Below are 27,996 nucleotides of genomic sequence, written 5' to 3' on the forward strand. Positions count from 1 at the left end.
AAACAAAATCCAAAGATATTTGCTTGTTTTTTGCATTCACAGTCCTAAAGAGTGGGTCGCAGCTAGTTTATTCGTGATCAATCTAATGACTCAGTATTTGATACTATTTACGAAGTCTCTAAAAACTAAAAGCTTACTGGTTTCAATGGAATTCGTTGGGTATACAAGATGGATTATTAGCCAGAGTCTGAGAGAGCGTAGATGTAAAGGAAAAGACATATCTGACAGTCTTAGTAAGCCTTTAACTAAAGTGAGAAAAAGGTTTAACTGGCTGAACAGTCATGAAGGTGTTAAACACTGGTGCGATCAATGGTCATCAAGCAAAGCAGAGGAAAATGAGGCAGTGTCTTGTTGGTGCACCCTTTGAATGAATTGAACCAGAAGAATTAAAAAGGTCCATTGAACGTGGTAACCAGAATCAACGATGTAGTGTAGGAGATCCAGCGACGTCCGACAACGAAGATGAAAATTGTAAACATCATCCAGCTAGCGCCTTGTCACGACTCATGAAGCTCCTTTGATCTTGGATCCTGGAGAAGTTGAATCATTGAAATTGAGAGGTGAGTAGTGATATGAAAATGCTAATACGTTAGCCATTCTTATAGTTTTTGTACTGTTTTGCTCGTATTTTGTAGTTTAAGTTGATTTAACCAGTGCCGAAAAAGAAAGAAAAAGAAAATGGATGTATAAAGTTTACTAAGGATTCGACTTACGTTTAGTTTAGTCTAGTTTTTAGTAGTTTAGTTCCCATCGGGACCCAAATTCTGATTATTTTGATTATATTATTTCTAAAAGCTAGTAGTTTAATTTTTTTAGAATTTATATACTTGCTATCAAGCTGTCACTATCGTGCAAGGGAGACACAATATACTTTTCTTCAATAAGCCGTTGCAATTTACTTATTCTCCATGGTCAAATATGCAGAAGAGATTCTTCAAAAAGGTTTTGTAAGCATATAGAAATTGCATGACGAATTTTCGGAATTTTTCATACCTGACTTCAGAGTATATATTCTTCTCTTCGCCAATATTCTCTTCTTGTTTTAGGTGTTAATCATAATTTTTCAAGCTTTTCATTCGATCTAAAAAAGTATATTTCTTCCTATATTTTATCTTATTTATATACTGTTTCTTTTTATATATCCAAATTGTTGTCTTTGGTTGTGTGACTATTATTATTATTATTATATTTAAAAATATATTAACGTTAGATTGTCTCTACTCTACTATTGATTAAAAAAAATGAATGCGCTTGAGACCATACAACTGTATTTAATTGTATGTTTATGCACAATTTCCATACGTAATTTATTCCTAGTTCATAGTCCTGGAGCACCACTTTCATATTCAAAGTCTGTATCTCTTCCTGCCATAATTTCTTATTATTCACCCGAAAATTCACAAAATATAAACCTTTAAAATGAATTTATAATTTTATTCACTGTAAACATTATTATTACGTTTATTATTAAAAATTATTATATTATTATAAATCATATTATTAATTATTACATTGAACAACAAAAATTAATTTATGAAATTGTTCAAGAACGAAATGAAATTACGAAATAATCAAAAAATCACCAATTATGTAACGCTAGCAAACTCGCAAACAAACTACTGACTGATATATTCCATGCACTGGCTATGAGAGGAAGAGAAAAAGAAAATATGCGTGCGCATGGCTCTTTCTTGCTCCTACAGTAATATACGAACCGTAACTCTTTCTTTGTAGGTCCACTAACTCATATCTCCTTCTCAACTACCGTTCGCCTGACCCGATCACACGTTTCGTAACGTATTCGCCAGCTTACTATCCAAGAGTGCTTAAAGAAGTTTTACTTCAAAAATAGTACCCAATATTCCTATTTTTCAATTAATAGTAGATTATTGACTAACAATTGTAACTTGAACCAAACATTTTAAATCCTGATACGCATTCTTTAAGTTCTATCGAGATATTAGGCCAAAAAAAAGTATATATGTAAATGATCTATGTTTTCTTCAAAAAACGCTTTTTGTTGGATTAAAAACCACTTTTAAGCAATCCTTCTCAACATTTTTAACCTTTATCCAAGTTTTTAAAGCTCTAAAAGGAAATGCACGTGAAATCACGTGTGCACGTTACACCTATAGCTGTAACTGCCAAAAATATGAGTTTTAATTTTTTTTTAACGATTATATCAAAGAACAAAAAATTTGAGCACCACCTTTAATTATAGATAAATTCTTGTGAGTGAGGAAAAACTTTTTGGTTGAATATCGTCCAACACGTTTATACCTATATCTAAAAATATAAGAAAACATTTGGAACTATTTAAAAGTTTTGATCATATTTTTGGTTATATATTAATTTTATTATAAAAAAAATAATAAAAAAATTATCATAATGTTAATGTTTTGATTCAGAAAAGAATTTCAGATTAGTGTTATAACTAATTATATAGAATTTATACCCAAAAACCTCAAATTACTAACCACCGAAAGTAAAACTCTTCAGATCTTTCGTATTTCATCATTAAAAACCTTCACGAAACCTAAAAAGCCCTTCAAATCTAATCAAAGCTCCGATGTCAGCAAAAAGACCCCCTACTTGCGGTTATTTTCCTTCACTATCAAAGGAAAAGGAAAGTTGCAGAGAACGATTCTAAAGAATGTAATAATAACCGAAACCAATTACACGTAAAAAAAAAATGATTATACTCATGGCGCCAGGTTGCGTAACTTATGTTGGTTAGTACCGATGCAAGGTCGCACGAAACCAATCTCGTTGCTTTGTATTTGACGCTATTTACTTGAGCAAGTTCAAACGTGTTTATTTTTATTTCGTTCTTAATAATTTAAATGAATGAGGATTTAGGAAATATTTTCCGCGCCTTTTTTGTGTAATCTTGGAATTTCTTTTTATACTTAAAAAAAAACCTGTGAAATCCTAAAACATTTTCGGTTGAATCAGAAACATGACCCAGTAATGGCTCGCTTCCATTTGTAAAATTAAATATCCTCTAGGGCACCGCCTTCATCCTCTTATTGAAATTACTTTCCTTTATCTTTGCCCTTAAATTAGCGCACGTTAAACACAAAGAAATATAAATCTTGCAATTTAAACTTTTTGACCTTACAGTTTTGTCGATACCGTGACTTAAAGCTGCTTTAGTAATAAAATCTTAAATTCTTTTACAATTTATTTATTGCGATGTAATTTTGGAGTATATTTGTTTATCTGAATATAAGGGAAATGTGCATGAAAACTAAACCAGCTTGTCTAGCAAAAAAAAACTTATATATGGGTCTCTTACTAAGGTTTTCAATTTTTTATTTATTTTTTTTTTAATTACATTTTTACTATTAAGCATTAGTAAATTATACTATCTGACAATTACTTTGGCGCCGAACGGTAATTTCAAAGAAAAATCTCCCAGACACCGCTAGCTTAGAAATCTGCAATCTTGCGGAAAACAGACACGCTTGCACTTATAAATTACAATAATATATTAAAGCGATATGTTGTGTTTATCGAGGAAATCTCGTGGCAGAGATCTCGTTTAGTCAATTATACGATCGGTTCCCTTTAGGCCAACGAAAAGGTTACTTTTTTTAATATTGCAGTGAAAGTCCTAAAAAAATGTATTTTTTTGGTAAAAATTGTATGAAAAAAGCGTAATATCAAACTAAAAAGTTCAATTTGTAGAGCATTAATGTAGATGTATATTATTTAGACTTTGTAAATATACGATATCTCAACTGGAGATCGCTCTCATCGGAGCTACCGGTTACCACTAATTCAAATCGACCTATAATACTATATTGTAAATTTAAATATAGTAATATAATACTATTCTTTTAAATATTAACATTTAAGGAAATAAATGAAATTTATTAATTTAGGATGGACATTATTCTTAACTGCCTAAAGATCCTGCAGAAAAAATTGACAGACAAACTTATAATTTTCTTAGAAAATATACAAACCAAATTTCTGATATTAATAGTTTTAAATTAAGTCCACATAATTGCAAAACACCACAAGTTGTATTTAAAAATACATATTAAAAAAATACATAATATACAAGTTGTCTATAGTTAGTAGGATATAATTACCTACTTCCTCTCTTGCAAAAACTTTCACCAATTTTAAGTAATATGTCTATGGATAATTTTGAATTTGAAATGTTTAATAAATTTGATACAAAACCTTTAATATGGTGGCGTTAAATTGATATAACTTTTTTTCAATATAAGGTGGCAGACCTTGACAATTTTTTAAATTATATTAACTCTAAAGAGCCTGCTATAAAATTTACTCGCAAATTGGATATTGATGGTTAACTTTCCTTTATTGATAATTTCATAAAAAAGAGTTACAAAAATTTGAAACTAGAATTTAACGTAAACCATTCCATACTAATAGATATCTTAATTTTAATTCTAATCATCCAAAAATAGTAAAGAGAGGTGTGTTGATTATATTAAAATTCAACAACGAAAATAGGTTTTATTAAAAAAAGTCAACCACTTTTTACCACTAATATTGTTTTACCACTCTCTTTTACCCACTGTTCTCTACTTTCCTGGTTTGTCTCATAAAATTAAAAAAATAGCTAAAAAAATTTATACAAGAACTATAAATCATAATGCGTTACAATATTTATTAACAAAAACTAAAGCTCTTAATGAAAATGAATTAACTAAAAATGTACTTTATAAATTTCCTTGTACTTCTGATAAATTTTAGGTAGGTGAAACCTGTAGACCGTTACTATAAAGAATTGACACACATAAATCTTACATAAACACAATAATTGACAATAACCATTGAATAAACTGGATTGCTTCCTCAATTTTAGCAAAGGAACCAATTTCAAAATTACGCAAATTAAATGAAAGTGCATTTATATTGTTATATAAAAAAAAATAAATGCATAGCTACTTGTTCAGTTGATTTTAATAATACATGGTGTACTTTGTTAAAGAGAGAGGTAGAAGAAGGCATCGTTAAAATTAATTATTAATTGAAAACATATTTTATTCAGGTATTTTCTTATTAAGATTAAGACCCATTAACTTTTTAAAACAGTTTATTAAAATCAAACAAACGTCAAGGTTAGGTAGAATACTAAAGAGAAGAGAGAAGCTATAGATAGGTTTGATTAAATATAACTAAGGTGTTGTTACATATTTAGGTTTAAATTTCTTCTAAATACGTGAACATATCTATTTTCTTCTTTTTTTTTTAATAATTGATAAGCGTATAAGATTTTAAATAGACATTTTAACTTAAAACTAGAACATAAATAGAATAGAAATAGTAACGAAATACGCAATAAAATAAGTAAGTAATTATGAATTCGTCACAACAATATAGATTTTACTATAGTGATATCACCATAATGTTGTTTAACGTGCCAAGGCATCTATCTCCTCCCTTTAGCGTGGTAGGATGTGCTTATTACATATTTAAAAATTACTTAATAAAATATCGTTTAACTGTCGCATATTCCAGTGAATTTAGTGTTGTCTCTTAACACAGGTTCATGTTTCTCTGCGTGTAGTATTCTTTGATACCCTCGATGATGTTCGTGCTGCATTAGAAGGATTAGCAGATCCTCTTCCAGCCAGTTCATTCGCTTTCTCAATACCTAAGAATCAGACAAGTTTTACAAGTATTCTTATATTATCACTTGTTTAATTCCAGTAGGTAGTTCCAGACCAGCTTTGATCTAGAATGTGTCTCTAGAATTAGCAAATTCTTGCAAGGCTACCTGGCTGTCAGTTAATATTAGGGTCTACTTATTTAGGTTTTCCTAATATTTTTTCTCACATCTTCAAGTATTTCAAAGATTTCTGTTTGAAATAATGCTGCAAAATGCATGTCCTAAATATCTTTTGTCCTACTTTTCCTTCAAAAAGTTGAGCTTTCGACAGTATTTAATCGCCACGATTCCTGCGGTTGCTTTTATTCCACTCGTCTCTGCTTGGAGATCGAAACCTTTAAAATTAAGTTGTTATATTGTCATTTTGGAGACGTCATCTCTTTTTGATGTTGTGATCTCCTAAAAAAATCGCTTCAAGTTTTTTTCGATTTTATTCCGTTATTCTCCATGTCTCTGCTTCATATATTAAACTGTTTTTAATTAGTGTTTTCTATATGGTGAATTTCAGTTGCTCTCAGTTTAATATTCGTATTGCACAATATCAGGGTCCCAATTGGTTGATGCACCACGTTGTTGAAATAGTTTTTCTATCCCACATTTGATTAGTTCAGCGGGAGTTCCTCCTGGAGCTGCAGTCTGACCGTTTTTTAGATTTCATACTGGATTATTTATTTGGTCAATATTGATCATAATTTTATTACGCTCTACTATTACATCTATAGGTGTGTTCAACCAATATTCTTCTTTGCTTTAAATCAGCAGCTTTTGATAGTGATCAGTCGATCTCTTTGTTAGTGTTTTTATCAATTTCGAGGATTCTAAGCACTTTTTTTGCCTATAGAGGTGTTATATAATTTTTCTTACTTTTCTTGTCCCACATCTCTTTCTGCGCTATATTTATAATTCTTCTATTTGTTGTTTTATTTTCCAAGTATTGGTCTTTGTCTTCCTGGTGCTAGGTGCTCAACCATTTTTGATATAGTTTTTTCTTCTGGTATACTAATTCTTCAATCTCATAATTCCACCAGATTTTCTTACTATGCTGTACAGTTGTAAGTCCGACTGCTTCTTCTGCAGCTCTTTTATACTATTCACTGTGTTGTCACATATTTTTCTTCAGGTTGTTGGTGGACTGTCAAAAGAAGTTTCTCGTCTAGTCTGTTCTGGTACAAAATTTAGATACTTTTATTGGTTAGACTATTTTCATTATATTTTTTGGTTATTTATGCACTTCTCTGTTCCTTATTATCGAAAGAGTTTTGCTCTGACTATATAATGGTGATATAAAGTGACACCTCTATATGCTCCTGCATGTTTTATTCATGTGAATGTCCTTATGTCTGAAATATCCATTTGGTATTATTAATAGTTATTTGACATGTTTCCATCAGTTTTTCACTATTATCTTTGTTCGAATAGGAGTAATTTTCATAAGTTCATTACTGACCTGTTCAAAAAATTCATCCTTTTTTTCTAGTGGTTCGTATATCAGATGTTGTGTATAGTCCAAGGATTATGTGATTTATAGTAATATTAACCCGAAAAATAGTTTCATTGATAACCTGAAAGTCGGTTATTATATCCTTATATTTTTCATGTTTCGGGACTCTGGTAAATATATGTACAAAGTTGTTAATGACTTCTGTACACATACCTTTCTTCTTTGTCATTAATAAAACCACTATTATATAATCCGTTCGTTCTGATACTATCGTAAGGCTTTCTAGTAAGTAAAGTCGTAGAAATGGCAGCGAACTGACCTCACGCCTAAACCTCCAAACTAGAGAGCCAGATAATTTTGTTCTAGTTTTTTTTTTCTCTAGATTAGTTCTCTTACAGGACTATGGAGACCTCTAAATATTCCCCTTTTGATTTAATACAAACCGTTAAATCATAGTACCGAAGTCCTTATTTTCCGCCTTCACTGTCATTATCAACTTCATCGATATCTCTGGATAAGGGAAATACATTATACCCGCCAATACTGGATACTTTTAGCAGAATTTAGCTATTGACTGATTAGGTCAGGCCCAGGTTTGCTGAGAATTCTTTAAGTAGATTCAGAGAATTTGTTCCTGGTTTTCCTTAGATTGGGTCAATCATCGTGTATGGAGTACAAAGCATATGTCTATGTATACCAAAACTTATTTATAGAGGCTTTATTTAAGAATATTACTACATAATACTTAAGATTATCTTTAATAAAAAGTAACAATAAGTTATTCATTTTTTGGCAAATCATTTTACTGTCGGTAATAATGTAAGGTTTTCTCTCGCTAAAATTCCTCATATTAATATTTTTAAGTTTTACGAATAGAGTGTGGGGTTTGACTACATCAAATGCCTTCGACAAGTCCAAAATGACCGCAAGTGGCTTGTATCACTTAATTCTTTTCACCTTACAATTTTTTAGCAATTTTATTGTTACTAATTTTGATAGTTGAACTGTCAACTAGTAGTAGTAGTAGTATTTATTGATACAAATGTTAATACTATCAAAACATAGTGTTTTTTCGACTTAAATTCAAGTAAATTAAATTTTCCTTATGATATATGACAAATTTTTACAGATTTCCATATATGGTATAAATTATTTTTCTCTACTCTCCCAATTACGTTTACTATATTATTAACGATATAAGATTTCAAGACAAAGCATCAATTATGTCATGTTATGTAACAGCTGAGAAGAAACGTTTCCTTAACCACTATCTATACAACTGTAAATTATATACTATATCTGATGAAAGTCCGTACCTTAATACAATGTTAGAAATTTACTAATTATTTGCTGTTCTCTCTTTGTGCTTATCCATATAAAAGACAATTTATGTCTAAGTACTTAACATGTAATACCAACATTGCAACACTGTGAGACATTTATATAAATCAAAGTCTTAATTCCAGCCGTTTATTTCGTATGGAAAGGGGTTTTGACCATAAAAACCTGGAACAAATAACAAAAGATAATAAAATGGAAGCTTTTATGGCGATTAAAATGGCAATTTTATAGTTTGAAACTATGTCACTGGCAATGACTTTGGTTAAAGTTTAGGATTGTTAAGGTCCAGAATAGAACAAAAGCAAATCGTTAAGTTTTGAATTACTTAAGCAAGTAATCTTTAAAACTTGGATTAGTAAGCTATTAGAAATTATTTCATATTTGAACTACTTTTTGTGATGATGTGCAGTTTTTAGAATAAATAGTGCACGTTAGACTTTCAAGTTACTCTTGAAATATTTTTGAAGTTCCTTTGGTATCTTGTAGAAGGTACTAAAAAATGTGATCGGGTTAAAAATTGGGTAAACTATAACAAATAGACTTTGAGATAATTTGTTTCCAAACTTTTTAGACTTTTTAATCATCAATTCAAATATTTCTTACGTATGTACATGAAAGAAGTTTGATCAACCTTCATACTTTTCTGTCCACTCCCTTTAACAAAATATCCCATATAAACAGTCTTAAAATAAATAATGCTTATTCGATAATAAAATAGGTGATAAATAAGTCAGTTAACGGTTGGTGGTCTGATGTTACTGGGTGGCATACCCATTTCTAGTTTACCATGTTTTCCAAATAAAAATAATTTGTTTATGACATGTCTTTTAGAACATAAGCGGCAGATATTACATTTGCAGGTGGCTTAATTATGTAATATGAAAAACTACGTGAGACTATCATATCATTGTTTCGCATTTGCTACATAGAATGTATCAATTTACCATTAATTTTCTGAATTAACCTGGTAATCTTAATTTAAATTTTAAAAATAAAGTTTATTTTGTGGCCTTAGATTATTTTATTAATATTTTGAAAATAAATGTAATTTTTATTAGTAGAGCCATACTATTAGAATCAAATTTCCATACAGTAGTCAAGAGACCTAAAGGAGGAAATCTCTGATGATCTTTAAAGGTATGTAACATTTAATATGGCAACGAAAAATGATAATTACGTACATACTTAGCCCTAGCTCAGATTGGTACATATTAAAGATTTCAGGGGTAATTCAGAAGGCGTGAATTAATCAAATGTACATCAAAAGTATGCAGCTTTAAAGCAGCATCTTCTATGATAAATGATATTCAAAAGTATTCCTAGTATGTATATTAGGTCACACTGAACTAGTAGAGCTAGGTCCTGTAAATAGTTCTTCTTTAATGGCTTCAACTACCTTTATCAACTACCAATTATTAATTTTTTTAGTCCCAGGTAATTCAACTAAACGTTCTTCTTCTTCTTCTTCTTCTTTTTTTTTTAGTATGTTTTAAAAAAATTATTCATTATGTCTTTAACAGGAAGTTGAATTAGCATAATTAACAGTTCCTTTTACTGGCGTCAACTGCCTGGCAAATATGATTTAATTCTATTTTTGCAAGAAGTTTATAACCCAGTGTTCTTCTTCTTATTTTTTAATGACATCAAGTACTTTGACATTTAGTACGATCAGAATAAAAATAATGGAAGCTGGATATTGACTAAATGTTCCTAGAATAATTATCTGTACATCATTTTAACGACGTTGGGCACACAAATGAAAAGAAATTATTTCAAGTTGCCCTTGTTACCTCTAAAATTGTAACATTATTTAAATAGCTATATTATTTGTCCTTACTATTCCTGTGAGAGAAAAACCAATAAAATATTGGTCCTTTTAAGCAAAAAAATCGCCTCCATTACTTCTCGAGACAATGTTTTTCCATATATCTTTCGAAATCAGACAAGCTCTGGTGAAAGCCAAACACAAGAATTTTCTATAAATTTGCAAGGCAAGATGTTATGCTAAAAGTAAAGTGTTTTGGGTATTTTATCAAAGACATTCGGATCCTGAAGCGATAAATCACGGATTACAAATGCTCAGTTTTGTGCCAGAAATTTTAAGTTTTTAGTTTTTTATTTAACCGTAAAACTTTAAACTTATATAGAGGAATAGAATTTAAAATAAAATGTTTTTATTTGAGAGCATCTTATTGATAGTTTATATATTATTCTAGTTTCTTCAAAAGATGAGGTAAAGGATAAAGTGGAATGCTCTGAGGCATAACAAGAGTCTCAAAGCCGTGATATGGGATAATTGCTGCACGACAATCTATTGCATACAGATTCTAGCTGAGGATCCCATGATAGATGTCAATCAATTATAATTTCCAAAAGCTTGACAGGATCTTATTGGATGAGCATGGTTGAGGACCTCTCTCTAAGAATTAAGCCCCTGTACTGAATGGTTTGAACCGAAGTGAAAATAATGAAATTGGGTTTCAAACTATTTAGGCAAAAACAATTTTTCTGGCACCAGTCTATATTATTTATAAACGTGGTGGCTTTGGAGTGGAAGGACTGGTAGTCCGACACCACTATATCGTCCGCAAAAGATGTTATATAACTGTCATTGCCCAGAAGGGGCAAGTCATGAATAAAAATTAAAAATAAAATTAATCCAAGAACACTTCCATGAGAAACGCCAGTAACAACAGTTGCCCAATCAGCTATGGTCAGCTGAATACTAACTTTCAATCTTATAGGCTGGGTTGGGCTGTAAGACTAACCGTTAAATATGATTCAAGCCATTTCTGAGCTGGATCTCCTATACCATGTTGGAAAACCTTATTTAGTAGTAAAGCATGATTATTGATATCAAATGCTTTAGTAAAATCAAGAAGGATACTAACAGATTTTAACTTCAATTCAAAACTATTCAAGAAATTTTTATAAATTGATATTATAGCATCTGACGTAGAGAGTGTAGCTCGGAAGACAAATAGATGAGATAAGAGTATACCAAAAGAATAGAAACGCAACTAGTCTTTTTTTAAAGGATTTTTTGAAGATCTTTGAGAATACAGATAGGAGAGCAATAAGTTACTTACTTCTGCTGTCTCCTTTTTATGAAAAGATATGACAACAACTCTTTTAAGCTTTTTAGAAAAATATCCAAACTAAAATGATAAATTCAGGAGATAGGTAAGTTGAGGGATGATATAATCAGTACATACTACCGGATTACTGTTTCCTACAGGAAGTTTTTATGATCTCAAGTATTTTACCTTGAGTAAAGGTGGAAATTAAAAAAAAATTAGGATAATTTTCTAAAAGGATGAATATGATTCTTCGCACTGATTCTATAAAAAAGAATAGAGGTATAGAAGAATTTGTAATATTTTCTCTATGAACCTTTAATCTCTTTTCAAAGAAGAATAGTTGCTCATGATTTTGAATGGACTTTAGTTTTTATTATTAGTATGAAGCAGTCTCAACTGTTTTCCTTCGTTAATCATTAATGGTTTTAACCACTGATTAGACGTTTTATTATATGGCTTGCGTTTGGCTAGTAAGAAGTAAGAAAATGTACTTTCAAAATCCAGTGTCTCAAGAGCTGATAGTTTTAGCCAATATTCTTTGGACAAGTGTATGTTTTATCAGAAAAAGATCTAGAACTCACCATAAAAAATTTGCCTAAATCGGAGTTAATTGAGTTTCCAAACTCAGAATCTTAGCACAATGACTGGAAATGCTAAATCAAAGGTTCTAGTTGAAAACAGTGCAGCGTTAGTGAATATATTATCAATCAAAGTACAGAACGATCTATGAGTCCTAGAAGGTTCAGAAAAAACTTGTTTAATACTATATAAGCTAAATGCGTCAATAATATGTACTGCTATTTGGAAATAAATTTATATAAAAATCTTAACAATTTCTCAAAGTATTGAAATATTTTAAAAGAAGATCTAGGAGGACAATATATACAACAAACTAAAATCTTAATACTATTTACATCCTGCACATTTTAAATTATCAAATAATGAAGGGTCGCTATTCTCTATAAGTACCACAATCAGATCTGACAAATATTGCTACACCACTAATACATGAAAGGATAGTAGTATAACGTGAGTTTATAGAGATGAAGCTCAAAAACATGCAATCTTCGTACCTAGCAACCAAGTTTCTGTGATCCAGACAATCACAGGATAGGCATTTAAGTATAAAAACAGTTACGAGTCGGTAGATTTAAACCGAATTCTTGTGCCGTTTAAATTAACAATCCTCAGCAACAGTCTTTGTGACTTTAATTTTTTCTTAGCTTTTTTCGAATACCCGTCTTTTTTTTATAACCGGACTTAGGTTTTCGGTTTTGCAGATGAAAAAATGTAAATTTTTTGATAACTATTCCTTCCAGCCAGTTTTGAGACTATCGCAGTCTTTCCTCAATTTTGTTAAGTGTCTTAACTTTAAAAGCCGTATGTTCCTTAGACCTAACATCTGTCCAAAGTTAGCTTTCAGATAATCCCTAAGATCAGCCTTACCAATATTACCTTAACAAAGTTGATGTCACCAGATGTCAAGGATAATTATTGAGATCTGTTTTCGCCAATTTTAAAATGACTAAATTAATATCTTTGCCGAGGATCTGTTAAATTCAGGGTTGGAATACAGCATGATTTACGTTCTGCGCGGATATATTAGCTTTTTATGAAATATTATTACTGGTCATGTCTATGTTTCTCTGAAAATTGTGTGTGATTTTTGCAATTTCAAAATATTATGCCTTACAGCTTCCATAAGACTTTCAAGTTAAATAGCTAGGCTATTAGCTAGGCTTAGTTAGAGCTTCTGTGAAATTTTCTTAATTGATGATTCAAGTTTTTCCAGTTGACTATCTTGTGATAATGGCAGCGGCTCTTGTATTATAAATATTATCTTTTATAAGTTTTTCTCATTGGATTTAACCTGTTTATTTAACTCCTCAAACTTGACCCGATATTTTTTCTCTTCCCTCGCGCAATTAAAAAGACACAGACCAACATAAGACATATCCTTAATGGTTGAATGGATACAGTCAGGGCAAAAGTGCATCAGTGATCTGGCCTTGAGGATTAGAAGGTGAACTTCAGGTGCGCTTATCTTACTACCACTTATAATAATTACTTTACGTATATCGCCAAAAATGCAAATGAAAAATTGGAAATGCAAATATTTACGATTTATCGATCTTAGGAACACAGTTCTGCTGGCATGTATAGCACTTGGCCATGTTAGGAATTGAACATTGCAGAAGAGGAAGACGAATAAGAAGAAGAAGAAGAAGAAGAAGAAAAGACAGATTGAAAAGAATGACAGTTGCAATTAACCTTACTTTTCACACAGTTTTGGCGGGAAAAAAACGGCAACAAAATTTGAGTGTTAAAACTCTATTTTGAGAAGTAATTATGAGTTCTTATGACAGAACTATACAATCAGCACATAATAGCCCATAATAAGGCTAATAAACACTGAAACACTACTTAATTGCCCCAAAAAAGCGTGTTTTCAACCAAAACATGCAGAGACAAAATGTAAACAAACATATGCAATAAAATAATGATGGCATTCATAATTCGCATTATAAATATTGTAAAAATTATGTCTCTCTCATCTTCTCAACAATTACCTATAGTTGCATTAAGAAATATCTTTACACCCTTAATAAGTTACTCATGCGGGTACCAGGGGAGTGCGAAAGAAAGGCAATAGCCCTTAAATGAACTACATTTAAAAAAACTAAAACTACTACAAGTAAAAAATATGTATAATAGTTTATTTAGAGTTACAATCAATTATGAAAAATATAGTAAACCTGTTATCAGTAAAGAATCCTCCGTTAAGTCATTAGATCAAGACTTATGCCAGACTAAAATAAACTATTACTTCTACAAGGTTTTAAAATGTGATTTCTTTTTTTATTTCTTTATAATAAAAAAAATCGTTGAATATGTGAAATTAACTAAAAAATTATTTCTAATCCGTAAATGATCTAAAAATTACGACGAAAGCCTCTATCAAAGAAAAATCTAGAAACTCGCGAGAAATTTTTTAAGAGAAAACATCAAAAATGTCTTACTTACGTATAACTGCCTGGAATGAAAGAAAAATATTTCCAATAACCTTTGCATATATAGGAGACTCTTTTTAAATACTTAGAATTAAATAAAAATTGACTGTCTGAATGATATTATAAGCAAATATATTTATTTCTTGGAATGACTGCCAAATCCTGGAAAACATGATCAAGTTTTTTTCCTGGAAGAATTTTAAAAAGTATAAGTTGTTAAACGACGTATATTCTGCGAAAAATGTAAAATATAAGACTCGGATTTATCAAACATAAAATACAAGCAGCGTTAGCTGTGAACTAAACAAAAACAGCAATTTATACAATTTAAGAAATATTTTACGGGTCAAAAATTTTAAACACATAATTAAACTGCTTTTAATCACTTTTTGACCTCTCTATCAATAAAGCCACAAATAATTATATATTTTTTAAATCAACAAAATTTCTCTTATCCTGTCCCTCCTCTTTATTATTGGCTGGCAACGCATTTGCATATACTAAATATGAGAACATAGATTTAATACTTATTTCACGACTCATTGAACAGGAACAAAGAAATCATCTTGATCTTAATCCAGAAAGCCAAAACCAAGTTAATAAAACGACCAAGAGGTCAAAACTTATCTATCGGGATAGCTCTTAAGAAAGGAATGTCCTCTTGGACACTAATTAATTTAGGCAAACACAAAACAAAGTTTCATCAAAAAAAATATAAAGTTTTGGTGGAACTAAAAAATAAACTCTTAAACGTAATACTTTCTTGCAAAAACTAAATCACTGTATTTCAACAGATTTAAATTTCAAAATTAAACAAATATTTATTATGACTGACGAACTACTATTAATGAATGTTTTTTTGTTTTAGGTAAGCGCGCTAGAAAACTCAACGTAAACTTGTGACAGGTAGGCATTTATAACCTAAATTTCATAACAAATGAATATTTCGCCGATTTTTAACAGCTTGTAATTTTTTTTAATACATCAACAAACAGTACGCGAATGTATAATAGCAAATCTCTTCGCAAACCAAGGCCACGAGAACTGCAAAACAATAACCCAAGTGGCGCCCGACTTGTCAGTCAATTTCGTACTTTAATCTCGAAAAATTTCCATTTACTCGTAATACATCATAGTAGTTTTTCTCTGGCAAGTAGCAAATTGGTTTCCTCGATTGATTTGTTTTGATGAACCGAATAATGATACTAATAACGATTGCATTAGATTAAGTATAATTTGCCTTCTATTGTATAGATTCTGCTGCGCAATACTGTTTTTGTTACTAGCATCGTACTAGAGTGGATTAAGTGAGGAATGAATTGAATATCTGATAAATATAATAATGAGGGCTCTCGACAATTTTCAAAGGGTTATATAATATTTAATCTTACTGCAATAGTTGAACTAACATCTTAGGAATATAGAATATTGATCTGAACTTAATGATTGTATCTCTATTCAGAAAAAGACATTTTGGTAAAAACTTAAAATAAAGTGTGTTTAAGAGTGTGATAGTCTTTTACTGGTTACTGGTTATTAAATCGTTAAAATAACTGTTAACAGAATAATCACCGAAAAAAAAAAATCAGATGATTGTAAATGGATTGATCTTGAAATCTGACGAGATAATGACCTTGCATTGCATTTAGTAAAGAAAAAGTATTTGTTACTCGTTCACAAATATTTTTTTTTAGTTTTGAACCCCTAAATCTTTAAAATCCATAGAATTATAATCAAGGAACTTGGTTATGAGCTTGTGCTAAAGCACTATTAAGAGAATTTGATCAACTCATTGAAACCGTTAAGAGAGCATTTAATATTCCAGTTTCATGTCAATAAATATCCTCACTGTCAGAAGTGTATATGCGAATTTTCAATCTGCCTGAAATAGTATTAAATTTGGAACTTTTTTGTTAAATGAAGTCCTTGATTTGTAGTTTTTTTTAATTTTCGTACTATAAATTCTAAAAGAAGCTCGCATTTCCCACGAGTTTTAAGCGCACGGTATAGTAGAGCGAAATTCAAATTTATCGCCATAATCAAATTTAAATTACCCGCTATTATGACGTCACAAACCCATTTTCATTTCCGGTTAGTTCAACTCCTCGAAATTCAGAGAGCGCAACAATCAGACTTTTAATGTTCTTTTCAAGGGAGTTTCCTAGCTAAGTAGTATTAATCTATGACTTGCTGTTAAGACGCATGTATGTACAACAGAACTGTTGCAGTATATAAAGTATTGTTTTATTCTTGACCTTATTGCCAAAAAATATAGTTGAAAAATCTCTTTTTACTGAATACAGGTTAATGTAGGATTTATTAGCGAATAGATGAAGTATTGTTAAAGAATTGAAAGAAGTCCTTCATATTCTCAAAGAGACCCTGATATAAATAAATCAAAGGAGAACAACACAAAGTCTCAAGTTGTAGGTTCAAATATTGATAGTTCCTTTTTACTTTATTATTTTCTTGTATTCAAGTTTTATGTTATTGTTTTTTTGTATATATTTGTGAAGTCAGTTTTTTAAACTTATATTTTACCGTTCAGTGTGTGTGTATATTTGACCCAGTCGGGCCTATTTTTAACCTTCTTGAGGTATACTTTTTTGTTTTACTTTAAGACCTTTTGATAATTTTATTTGGTTTTGTTTACATTATTTTTTAGGTCTGATGATGCTCTTAGGAGCGAAACACGTGTCACCACTCTAACAAATTAAAGAATTTTTTGAGACCGATATTTTGTGTTGTTCTCCTTTGATTTATTGTTAAAGAAGTTTATAAAAGAAAAAAATTATGTTTTAACCAATATCAAAGCGATTAATCTCACAATCGAATTTTTTTCTCACGATTATTTTTGATTTTGTTATCTGCCAGATAAACAAAAGAAAAATTAACTGATTAAAAGTCCATGAATCTCAAATAAAAATCTCTAAAATCAAATCGTCGCAATAACTTAGTAATTGCATTGATAATAAAAAAATAAATATGAAAAAAAAATTGGTTATGGAAACAAAAAGCACTAACGAAATAAATCAGCTACATTAAATAATATTATCACTGCGTTAGGAAAAAATACATTATTATAGGTTACACGTAGATAAACCGTCAATTATCATGAAGATCTGTTATCGAAGTCGCATTAAAAAAAACACATATGTCTGCTAGTTGCTGGTCAATAAACCTTTAAAATCACAGCCGACATGGCCATAATTGGAGATTTCTTAAAGAATCTTGTAATGGCATTACTAGATTCTTAAATGAAGAAAATTAGAGACATTAGAGTTCGAAAATCAACAAGTTATTTCAATAGTGTGTTTTTACTTAAGAATATACACTGTCTTACATAAAAGCAAATAACAATATTATAGACGGTCTCGTCTCGTAAATAAATGTCTTGTAGTACCTATGCGTAGCCCGGTTTCATCACTATATTCAAAGCAAAAACCCGCCCTCCCCGCCGTCCCCTACATGTCATATGCATCCCAATACACCCATTAGTCTATTGCTTAGTGCCGGTGAGATCACGTCTCCGCGTTTCCCCGTCCGAATTTTGTTTTACGTTTTTTGAATAGTGATAATGGCTTCTCCAAAACCCCGTCATTCTTCTGGAGATCGCGGTGTTTTGTCGGGTATTCTTAAATCGGTAAAATCTTTAGATAAAAGATTGCGGAAAATTGAAGATAAAAAGAGGTATGGAAGCCGATCTAGAACAATTAGTCAGCGGAATCGTTCCAATTCACGGCATGTCTCGTCATCGCCCGAGAGTTTTTATCGGCGACACTTTAGGCCAAAATCCCGTGTCTACTCGAGACGTCGCCGTATTTTATCGTCTTCTTCTTCTAGCTCGGGCTCAGACAATTCTCGGTCCCCTTCTAATCGTTATCAGGAGAGGAGTGACCGGGGGGGGGGGTACACCACCCCTCAGTGTGGAGGTAGAAGTACCGCATTTCGATGTTTCTGTATTTCTTTTATCGGGACCCATTTTGCTTATGCCTCAGTGACGGGGCGGTGATATCGACAGTGAGTTCTTTATCACCTCATCATAGGAATGGGATGCGGCAGATTTAAGCCCCAGGGATGGGGTAGCGATAAGGATAGTGAATTCTTAATCGTTTCTATGCTGCCTAACAGTAGAAGAATATAATACGTTGATCATTTATTTTAGTGGGGTGTATTTTAACTCCCTTTTCCCTCTATCGTTATGTTACTTATTTTACGCAAGAACGATATCACAGAATCCCCGATTGTTGGATATGGGGCACGATTCTGTTCAGGTTCCTGAAAATAGAGACTTACAGTCTCTTTTGGGTGACGAGTGTGTCACCCCGACCCCTTTTGCAGCTCCGCTTCACAATGATATCGCAACTCGTTGGGATTGTATATTGAGGAAAGGTTTGGACCCGGATAAGCGAGCAGAAGTAATGCTCAAATATTCCCCTCCCGAGAACTGCAAAAATGTTATTCTTCCTATTCTTAATCTTCATGTCAAGGGGCGTTGTTTGAATCTAATGAAAAAAGGGATGCTCGTCTAGCCAATTTGCAGAAGCAGGTTGGGGGATATCTGCTATAGGTAAAGTTCTCTCGTGCCTTTATCAAAAAGGCGAGGAGGGGGATAAAGAGAATATACAGGTGCTTAGTGATGCTGGTCGCTTTTTGTCCGATGTACATTACCAGAAGACTACATCTCGCAGAGAACTGGTTTTGTTAAATATTAACAAGGACTTGAGGGACACCCTCGCTAACTCTTCTCCAGGCGAGTTGCTTTTTGGATCGAATCTGGAGGATGTTATAAAGGCTAAGAAGACCATTGACCTTTCAAGTCAAGGTTATTAAGAGGCCGCCTCAATCTGTAGTTACCAAACCTTTAAACTACTACCGTCCATTCAAGTCGAATCGAGGAGCATTCCGGAGTGGACAGCAATTGCGTCAAGCTCCTCGCTCAGGACAGCTAGACAAGACCCAACTGTTCAAGAGGAAACAGAATCAGTGGCAAAGTAGGGACAGATACCGTTAGAGGCGAGTAAACATGCTGGTCGTTTAAGATTTTTTGTTAATAGATGGAAAAGATTTACCAATGATACATTCATTTTATCTTGGTTGTCGGGATATATGATCCCTCTTATTAGTACCCCAAAACAAATCACTGTATGTGGGGAGACCCGTTGGTCTAATACTGAGAAACTGTTAATAAGGAAATCAATAAATGATCTCTCATTATCAGGCGCTGTAAGTCGCGCATCTGAATGTTCGAACCAATTCATATCTAAAATATTTCTTGTTCCTAAATCGGATGGATCGTATAGACTGGTGGTAAATTTAAAGAATTTTAATAGCTATGTTCATACTAAACATTTTAAGATTGAGGATAGAAAGGCTGTTACTAGTTTAATAAAACCTAATTGCTTTATGGCAACAGTTGACCTTAAAGACGCCTATTTGCTTGTACCTGTGAATAAGCGTCATAGAAAATACTTGAGGTTTGTCTTTGAGGGTGTACTATATGAGTACAATGCCTTGCCTTTTGGACTTAATGACGCCCCATTTGTTTTTACTAAATTAATGAAGCCGGTTGTGTCGGCATTACGGGAACAAGGTTTTATGTCGAGTTTATGTTAGAGCTACGGTTAGCTTGCTGGATCACCTTGGTTTAATTAATTATAAAAAAAAAAAAAAAGTATTTTAACCCCTTCGCAATGTTGCTCTTATCTAGGATTCTCTTATAATTCTTGCACTATGACGATATGCCCTACAGACAAGAAACGTCAGTATTTAATAGACTGTGTCCAATCATTTTTTCGTAGAGAGTCTTGTAAAATAAGAGAATTTTTTCAATTGATAGGAAAACTAGTTGCGGTTTGCCCAGGAGTTAAATACGGTTTTCTTTTTACCAAGATTTTAGAGAGGGGAAAATGTTTAGCTCTTAAAAGAACCAAAGGCAATTATAATGCAATAATGGTTTTGCCTAAATGCGTCTTTGTTGAATTAAAATGGTGGTTGCAGCACCTTCCAAGGGCATCAAATTGTAACCGTTTTAATTCATATTGCATGGAAATATTCTCGGACGCTTCTTTGACGGGTTGCGGAATTTATTGTAAGGGTTTAAATAGCAACCATGGCCTATGGTCCGATTCTGAGGTAAAAAATCACATTAATTTTTTGGAACTGTTAGCCTTATTTTTTGGTCTGAAATATTACGCGAGTCACCTTCATAATTGCAACATTTTATGCAGAGTGGACAACACTACTGCCTTGTCATACGCTAATCGTATGGGTAGTATTCAACACCCTAAGTTAAACGCCCTATCAAGGCAGATTTGGCAATGGTGCGAACAAAGAAATATAGTTATTCGTGCGACATACATTCCTTCAAAGGAAAATGTTGAAGCGGATAGCGCGTCCCGTCATCTCAAAATAGGGACAGAATGTTCCATTTCTGATCAAACATTTCAGAGAACAGGCCAAATATTTGGTTTTCCATCTATTGATCTTTTTGCAAGTAGAGTCAATAAAAAATGTACTATTTTTGTATCCTGGTTGAGAGATCCGGAGGCTTTTTCTGTCGATTCCTTTACCATTAGTTGGCACGGATTAAAATTTTATGCTTTCCCGCCTTTTTCTTTACTGCCTAAAGTCTTACAAAAAATCATTAGTGACAATGCTGAAGGCATTGTCGTTGCGCCTCTTTGGATTTCGCAACCCTGGTACCCATTATTTTTGTCATTGTTAGTTGATAAACCAATAGTTTTTAAACCGGCTAACGATTTAATTTCTTTTAACAGATGCCCTCACCCTTTAGCCAAAGACCTTTCCCTGGTGGTAGGGAAGTTGTCTTGGAAGCGCTCCGTTTAAGAGGTGTTCCAGACGATTCACTAGAAATTTGTATTTCTTCAATTACGACCGCGATGAACCTTATTCATTCGGCTTAAAATCTTGGTGGGAGTTTTGCGGTATAAATGGTTTGGACCCCTTTTCAGTTAACGTAGTGAACGTCTTAGACTTTTTATCGAAGTTATTTAAGAAAGGGTCATCCTATAGTTTATTAAATACCTATAGATCAGCCATAGCTCAGATTGCTGATCCTGATTTAGCTCAAGATTTTCGCTTGAAACGGTTAAAGGGGTTTATGGACTTAGACCTTCATTGCCTAGATACGAAAATTCTTGGGATCCATCAAAGGTATTGGGATATGTCGTAATTTGGACAATGATTCTATCTCATTAGAGTTGCTTTCACAGAAATGTGGTATATTGTTAGCGTTAGCTACGGGCGAACGTATACAGACATTATACAACATTGAGGTTTCAAATATAGAATTAAAAGATAAGTCTATTGAGATTAAGATTCCTAATCATTTAAAGACTTCTGCTCTTAATAAACCTCAGCCAGAGGATCAGAGGATCATAGAATTTGTGTGTCTAGAAGGATAATTTCATATCTGGGGAAAACCCGTGATTTGAGAGGTTCTGTACAAAATTTGTTTATAACCTTAAGAAACCCCACGTCACAGCTACAAAACAAACAATATATAATAAACAGTATATGGTTAAAACGTGTACTAAAATCTTCTGGTACAGATACTAACACTTTCTCCGCTCATAGTACAAGACATGCAGCTACTTCTGCGGCGGCTAGGAAAGGTGTTAGTTTTGATATCATTAGGTTAACAGCTGGCTGGTCTGAATAGTCTAACACGTTTGCGGTGTTTTATAATAGACCGTTGGCTCCGAAAAACAATTTTGCTAAAGTTGTATTTAGTTCTTAGGTTTTGTTTGTTCATTTTTGCGTATATACTTAGTTAAGGTTAACTATTTGATTTTAGTTATATTTTTATGTGCAAAATATTTATTTTTCGTTTGTTTTGAGTTTTCCTACATTTCTTTATTATTTTGTTATTGACGGTTTACAATATAATCTTGTTTGAAGTGATAGCTTGTTGCAAATTGCTTTAAAAATCTACAAGACATTTATTTACGAGACGAGACCGTCTATAATTACAAGATTAAACGAACTTACCTAAGTGAAGTTTGATCTTGATTATAGGAAGGTCTCGTCGAAGTAAATAAACCCAACCCAACCCCTCAGTAATTTCTTCCCTTGGATTTGCAACAAAAGAACCTTTAGCTTTGAACAGGACTAATGGGTGTATTGGGATGCATATGACATGTAGGGGACGGCGGGGAGGGCGGGTTTTTGCTTTGAATATAGTGATGAAACCGGGCTACGCATAGGTACTACAAGACATTTATTTACTTCGACGAGACCTTCCTATAATCAAGATCAAACTTCACTTAGGTAAGTTCGTTTAATCTTGTAATTTTATGCTACTAATTTTTATTACATCGAATACCTTTAAACTTTTTCAATAAAATTGACCATTTTTAACAATTTAAGTTCATAAATGGCATCGGATAATAAATTGCAATAGAAGACAAATATTCAAACGGATATTGTGCCTGCAATGCCTCATTTACATACTATTACACTTCTATATCTACTACAGGATATTGTCATCAAAATATATGAATTTCCAAACTTAATCAATGGTTTTATTGATAGCATATTCGTCATTAAGTTAATATACATACATTATAATAATTTATAATATTTAAATTTTTATTATTTGGTTTTTCCGAAACCGACAAAAGTTTTCCAGGATTTCCCACTATAGAGTGTATAATTTTTTTGCGTAATAGCGTTTAAAAATATATAACAAAACCGCTTACTTATTACATTTGATTGCGAGTTGTCAAAATGTTATTATTCGTATTATATCTCTGAACAATGATAATAAATATTATTGTGTAATTGTTAAAGACCAAATTGAAGTATTTGTTTTGTTTTAAGTGGATTTTTCATTTTATTGTTTTTCACTAGTAAATTTATAATAATTATAATATGAGCGATTAATATGCTTCGCCTTAATTTTCCACGTTGCATGAGTTACTTTTTTAAATATTTAAGACTAAAACGTTGTTTGTATATATCACTAATAAATAGCATACTAAACAGCCTTTTTAACTAAAAAATAATGGTATTTCTACTCAATCATTTATTTTTTAAATAAAGTTTTTGAAAAAAATAGTTTATTAGAAAGAAATAAGAAATCTAATAACTACCGAAACAATAGAGAATAACTCTAATAGAACCTATAAAATGCAAGTAATTAACACGAGAAAAAAAACTAAAAATAAAGATTTAAATCCAGAAAGACGCCAGAGAAATATCGATTTTAAGAGCAAATACAGTGGGTGAATCAGAATTACAAAAAAATATATAAAAAAGTTAATTTCTTGATAAACACTATCACCCTAGTATATAGAGCAAGTCTTTAACTTTTTTGGTAATCTTGTGACACCGCATTCTTTGCTGATATTTTTTCGTTTTTAAGCAGTGCATATGTAAAGCTAATTTTTTTTATATTTATTTCTTTTTCAGTTTTATTTGAGTTTATGTATGATTAATTTATGTATCATGAATACCTCAACATGCCAAGAAGTGTCTATGTGCAAATAAAAGTAAAAAGTTCGGAGGAAAAACTAAAAAATGATGAAGAGCAATGTAAAATGAGCATAAAGTTGCAGAAAAAGAAAAACTGATAGTGTGATGGATAGATATATCAATAGATTGGTTATGCAAGATCCAATCATTAATGGTTCTCGAGTAAAACAATAGTTAGGACATGTTTTAATATCGATAAGCACTAAAAGACGAATACTTAAGAAAGCTGGTTTATATGGTAGAAAATGAGCAAAGAAACCCTTCATATCAATGAAGAATAGAGAGACTAAATTTCGATTTGCCAAATAGCAACTTAACTGGTCTACGAAAAACAGAAAGTAAGTCGTCTTAAACTTTTATAGATCATGTCATTTGCTGAATTAGGAGAAAAGTGAATGAAAGATGTAAGCCAAAATGCACGTGACCCACAATGAAACACGGTGGTGGTGGTATCATGCTTTGGAGGCTTTAGTATGGGCCCATTGGTCAAAATCGGAAGTATTATGGATCCTTTTGTAGACCAACACATATTAGAAAGACGTACTTAAGACGAGTTGTTCAGCATAACAATGACCCAAAGCACACATCAAAATTCGCTAAAAATTGATTGCTAAAAAAGTGCTAATAAAGTTGACGTTATGTTTTTTCCAGCCCACAGCCCAGATTTTAACCCAATCGAGATTTTGTGGGATTAAATTGATAAGGAGAATACATTGGAAAAATCGCTTTAGAGTGAATGAATTCTATGAATAAATTCAATCGCTCAATACCATATTAAAAAACTAGATTGTTTATAACACTTCTATTTACTTTAGGAAAATATACTTAGTTTGAGTTTCCCTACTTTTGAGCTATACATCTTGTAAACTATTTTACTTTTAGTATCTATAGAATATTGAAAATTCAAATTGAGTTCTTAGTAAAGTTGTTTTAATATTACTAATAATTTAATATATTAAATTAGCAGACTGATTATAAATCAAAGAGAGAAAAAATTAGATTTTTTAAAAGTTGCTTTATATGTACAGTGCAAGTCTCTAACTTGGAATAAATTCACTAAATCAATGGTATTCTTTTTTTCGAAAATATGCTTGAACACATCGATTATAATTTTATATTGCCTTCACTTTTATGTAAAAAAAATATACAGGGTGTCTCAAATGTAAGATCTGGCTGGATCATAAATTATTTTTTTAAATAGCAATCCTATTTTTTTAAGGGTTTTATTAAATGATTTAATAGGTTACACATACGTGCCAAATTTCAATTTTTTATTTTATTTTTTATTTTATTTTTTAATGATGAGTATGGTAGTCGCTCAGCCAGTGTGGGTTTTGCCCAATAACGATAATTTAGACTATTTACCTCACCATTCAACATAAACGTCGATTCATCAGAAAATAGGATGTTTTCTATTTGTAGAAGATTTATCTCTAGTAGATTCATCATTTGTTCGCAAAACTAGAGTCTTCTATTCGAATCATCTTTGAGTTCTTCCTGGAGATCTGAACATTAATTTTGTACCTCTTTACTTAGCACACTCCAATGATATTTTTTTTTGTTTGTCTTAAATTGCCCGGAACTTATATGATATGGGTGGTAATTCAGGATTTCAATCTTGTGTGTTTCAGTTAAGTACGGCATTTTTATACGGTGAACAAGAAAATGTGAAATGACTAACGGTTTCCTCGCAATAAAAAAAAATCCTTTTTTTACCATTTGTTACAAAAATCTTATCGACAAGTGCCAAATCATTGCAATTTTTGTGGATAAAACACTTGCAAACATTCAGTGGAAACTAAGTTAAAAAAAATTAATAAAATAAACAAACATAGATCGATGGTTCAGGTCACTGCACTGGTGGGTACAGTGGGTCACGGTGGATAAAGAACTCGCCCGAATGTATGAAAGCAGTTTTTTTACTGGTGCTAAGCCATCAGGGTGTTTGATACAGAATTCGAGGTGATTATTAAGCTATCGACGGTAATTATAAATTCCAAATTACTTTAGAAATATCTTGACATAACGAAGAAGAATTCATGAGTTCTTCTGTAAATAATATGATTTTACCAGTATAGGTAACTTGTATGATCCGTATTATTTTAAGAATATTAATAGTTATAACTGATCTCAAAGTTCAAAATTTTTTACCTGGCAAATGAAAAAAGTGACAATTATACCAGCTGCTTACGTAGAAAAAATTGAAGTATTGAATTGAAGTATTTTTGTGTCAGTATTGTACTACCTTCCAGTCAAATTCTCCAATCGTTATTGATCCCGCACCTATATGTAAAAAAACTTGCTTGTAGTATCAAATTTATTTATTACATAAAATAGTTAGCTCCCATAATGCAACGTTTTTTTTTGCATTTTCAAGATTTCATTCATAAGTACTTTATCATAGAATCTGATCTAATAATGTAAATAAGCACTTCAAAATCAAGCATTTATCACAAGGTAATTACTAAATCGTATTCATATTTTATCGAAATTTTGAATTGTAGAGTAAATATGTGAATTTTTTCAAGATGTTCTACGTAAGGTTCGGCACGCAATACTTTGGAAATTAATAAATAAATTTAAAAGAGATTTGTGAATGAGTAAACAATTTATCAAAAAAGATTATTTAGGTCAAGAATGATAAAAATGTGTTATATGGTAATGACGCACACAATATGAATAATTATCATTCCATAATAATTTGTATAGAATTCCCAGAAAAAACAAACTTCTTTTCTAATAACGTATAAATATTTTATTACTTCATTTCTTTTTAAATTTTCCGAATTAGGAAAAAATATATTTTTATCATTGTGTATTTTTCAAAATTAAAAACTATAAACCCGTTTAATATTTACATAATAAATGATTTTACCCTAGTAAATCCCTAAGGATGGTTTTGTTTTAAAAAGACCTTATTCAGTTAATAGCGTTTCAAAGAGCAAGTTCAATATTTGCTTAAGGGGCATCAAGTTCAATATTTCCCTCAGTTTCGGGATGGGAAATGTCAACAAAACGAGATGGCACAATAAAAGGGAAATTAAGATGACAGACATTATTTTCGAAGAGCTGGAGAAAAGAATATAGAGATAGGAATACGTGGAGGAGAGAATTGAAGTTATCAGTTTTGCTTTTGTTTGGATATTGGTTATAGAATATTAATTTAAGCTTATATAGACATAGATTCAAAAGTTATGCATCACTTTGTTTTTATGTGGGCTTATTTGTTACCTTACACAAATATCACCAATTTTTTTTGTAATTTCAATTTTTGTTTTTATTATTAAGGTCGACGAGAGTAAAATTTTACGAGTTCACACAAAAAGATGCCTCGAGTCAGTCGAGAAGTCATAAGTCAATTTAACTGTGCAAAAATAGTGGTTTTACTTAAAGAAGACCATTCAGAAAGGTTCGTGGCTAACAGAGATGAAGTTTGAAAAAGTGATGTGTCTCACACTTGAAATTGTTATTCAGAATAATTTTCTTCATGATAAAAAAGCGGTAGAAGGCGTGTAACTAGTCAATAACAGAACCTTTATATTCACTTAACCATCCGAAGAAATCCAACACTCCAAGTGTTGGCACTCTTACATTTTATTGACAAAACTAAAAGACTTTTAATGCTGTTATGGTGTATTCTGTAGTATTCTATAATCATGGCTTTCAGTGCCAATCTTTTTATAAATTTTATACCAAAGCTCTTGAATACTCAATTAGCTGAATTCGAACTCTCAGACCACAGGTCCCAGCTATAAACTTTTGAATTCAGTTCCAATTCATATCCTGTTTCTTTTAAACTAAGACCTCTGAATCAAGTTGGTAGATATGTTTAATTTTTACAATCATAATGAAACTTGTTCTTTTCATGTTATGAATGATGGCTTCTTAATTATAGCAAGCAAAATTTTCTTGAGTTATTGGAGAAATCTTAAATGCAATCCTTTCCACTAGAGATTTTTATAGTTAGCAAAC

General features: G+C 31.5%; 1 protein-coding gene and 1 long non-coding RNA gene across 10 annotated transcripts in view; one reads left to right on the forward strand and one right to left on the reverse strand.

Annotated features, from left to right (window-relative positions):
• The window catches only part of LOC126737927 (dual 3',5'-cyclic-AMP and -GMP phosphodiesterase 11), a 192,024-nt gene that overhangs the window by 61,220 nt on the left and 102,808 nt on the right, over positions 1–27,996 (forward strand). The window lies entirely within an intron of this gene.
• Positions 1–27,996, reverse strand: part of LOC126737933 (uncharacterized) — a 63,310-nt gene that overhangs the window by 34,770 nt on the left and 544 nt on the right. For both annotated transcript variants that reach the window (XR_007661170.1, XR_007661169.1), the window contains exon 2: positions 8,411–8,600. This is a non-coding gene — a long non-coding RNA (uncharacterized LOC126737933). The remainder of the gene's footprint in view (positions 1–8,410; positions 8,601–27,996) is intronic.

The sequence above is a fragment of the Anthonomus grandis genome, chromosome 6 (genome assembly GCF_022605725.1).
Source record: "Anthonomus grandis grandis chromosome 6, icAntGran1.3, whole genome shotgun sequence".
NCBI lineage: Eukaryota > Metazoa > Arthropoda > Insecta > Coleoptera > Curculionidae > Anthonomus > Anthonomus grandis.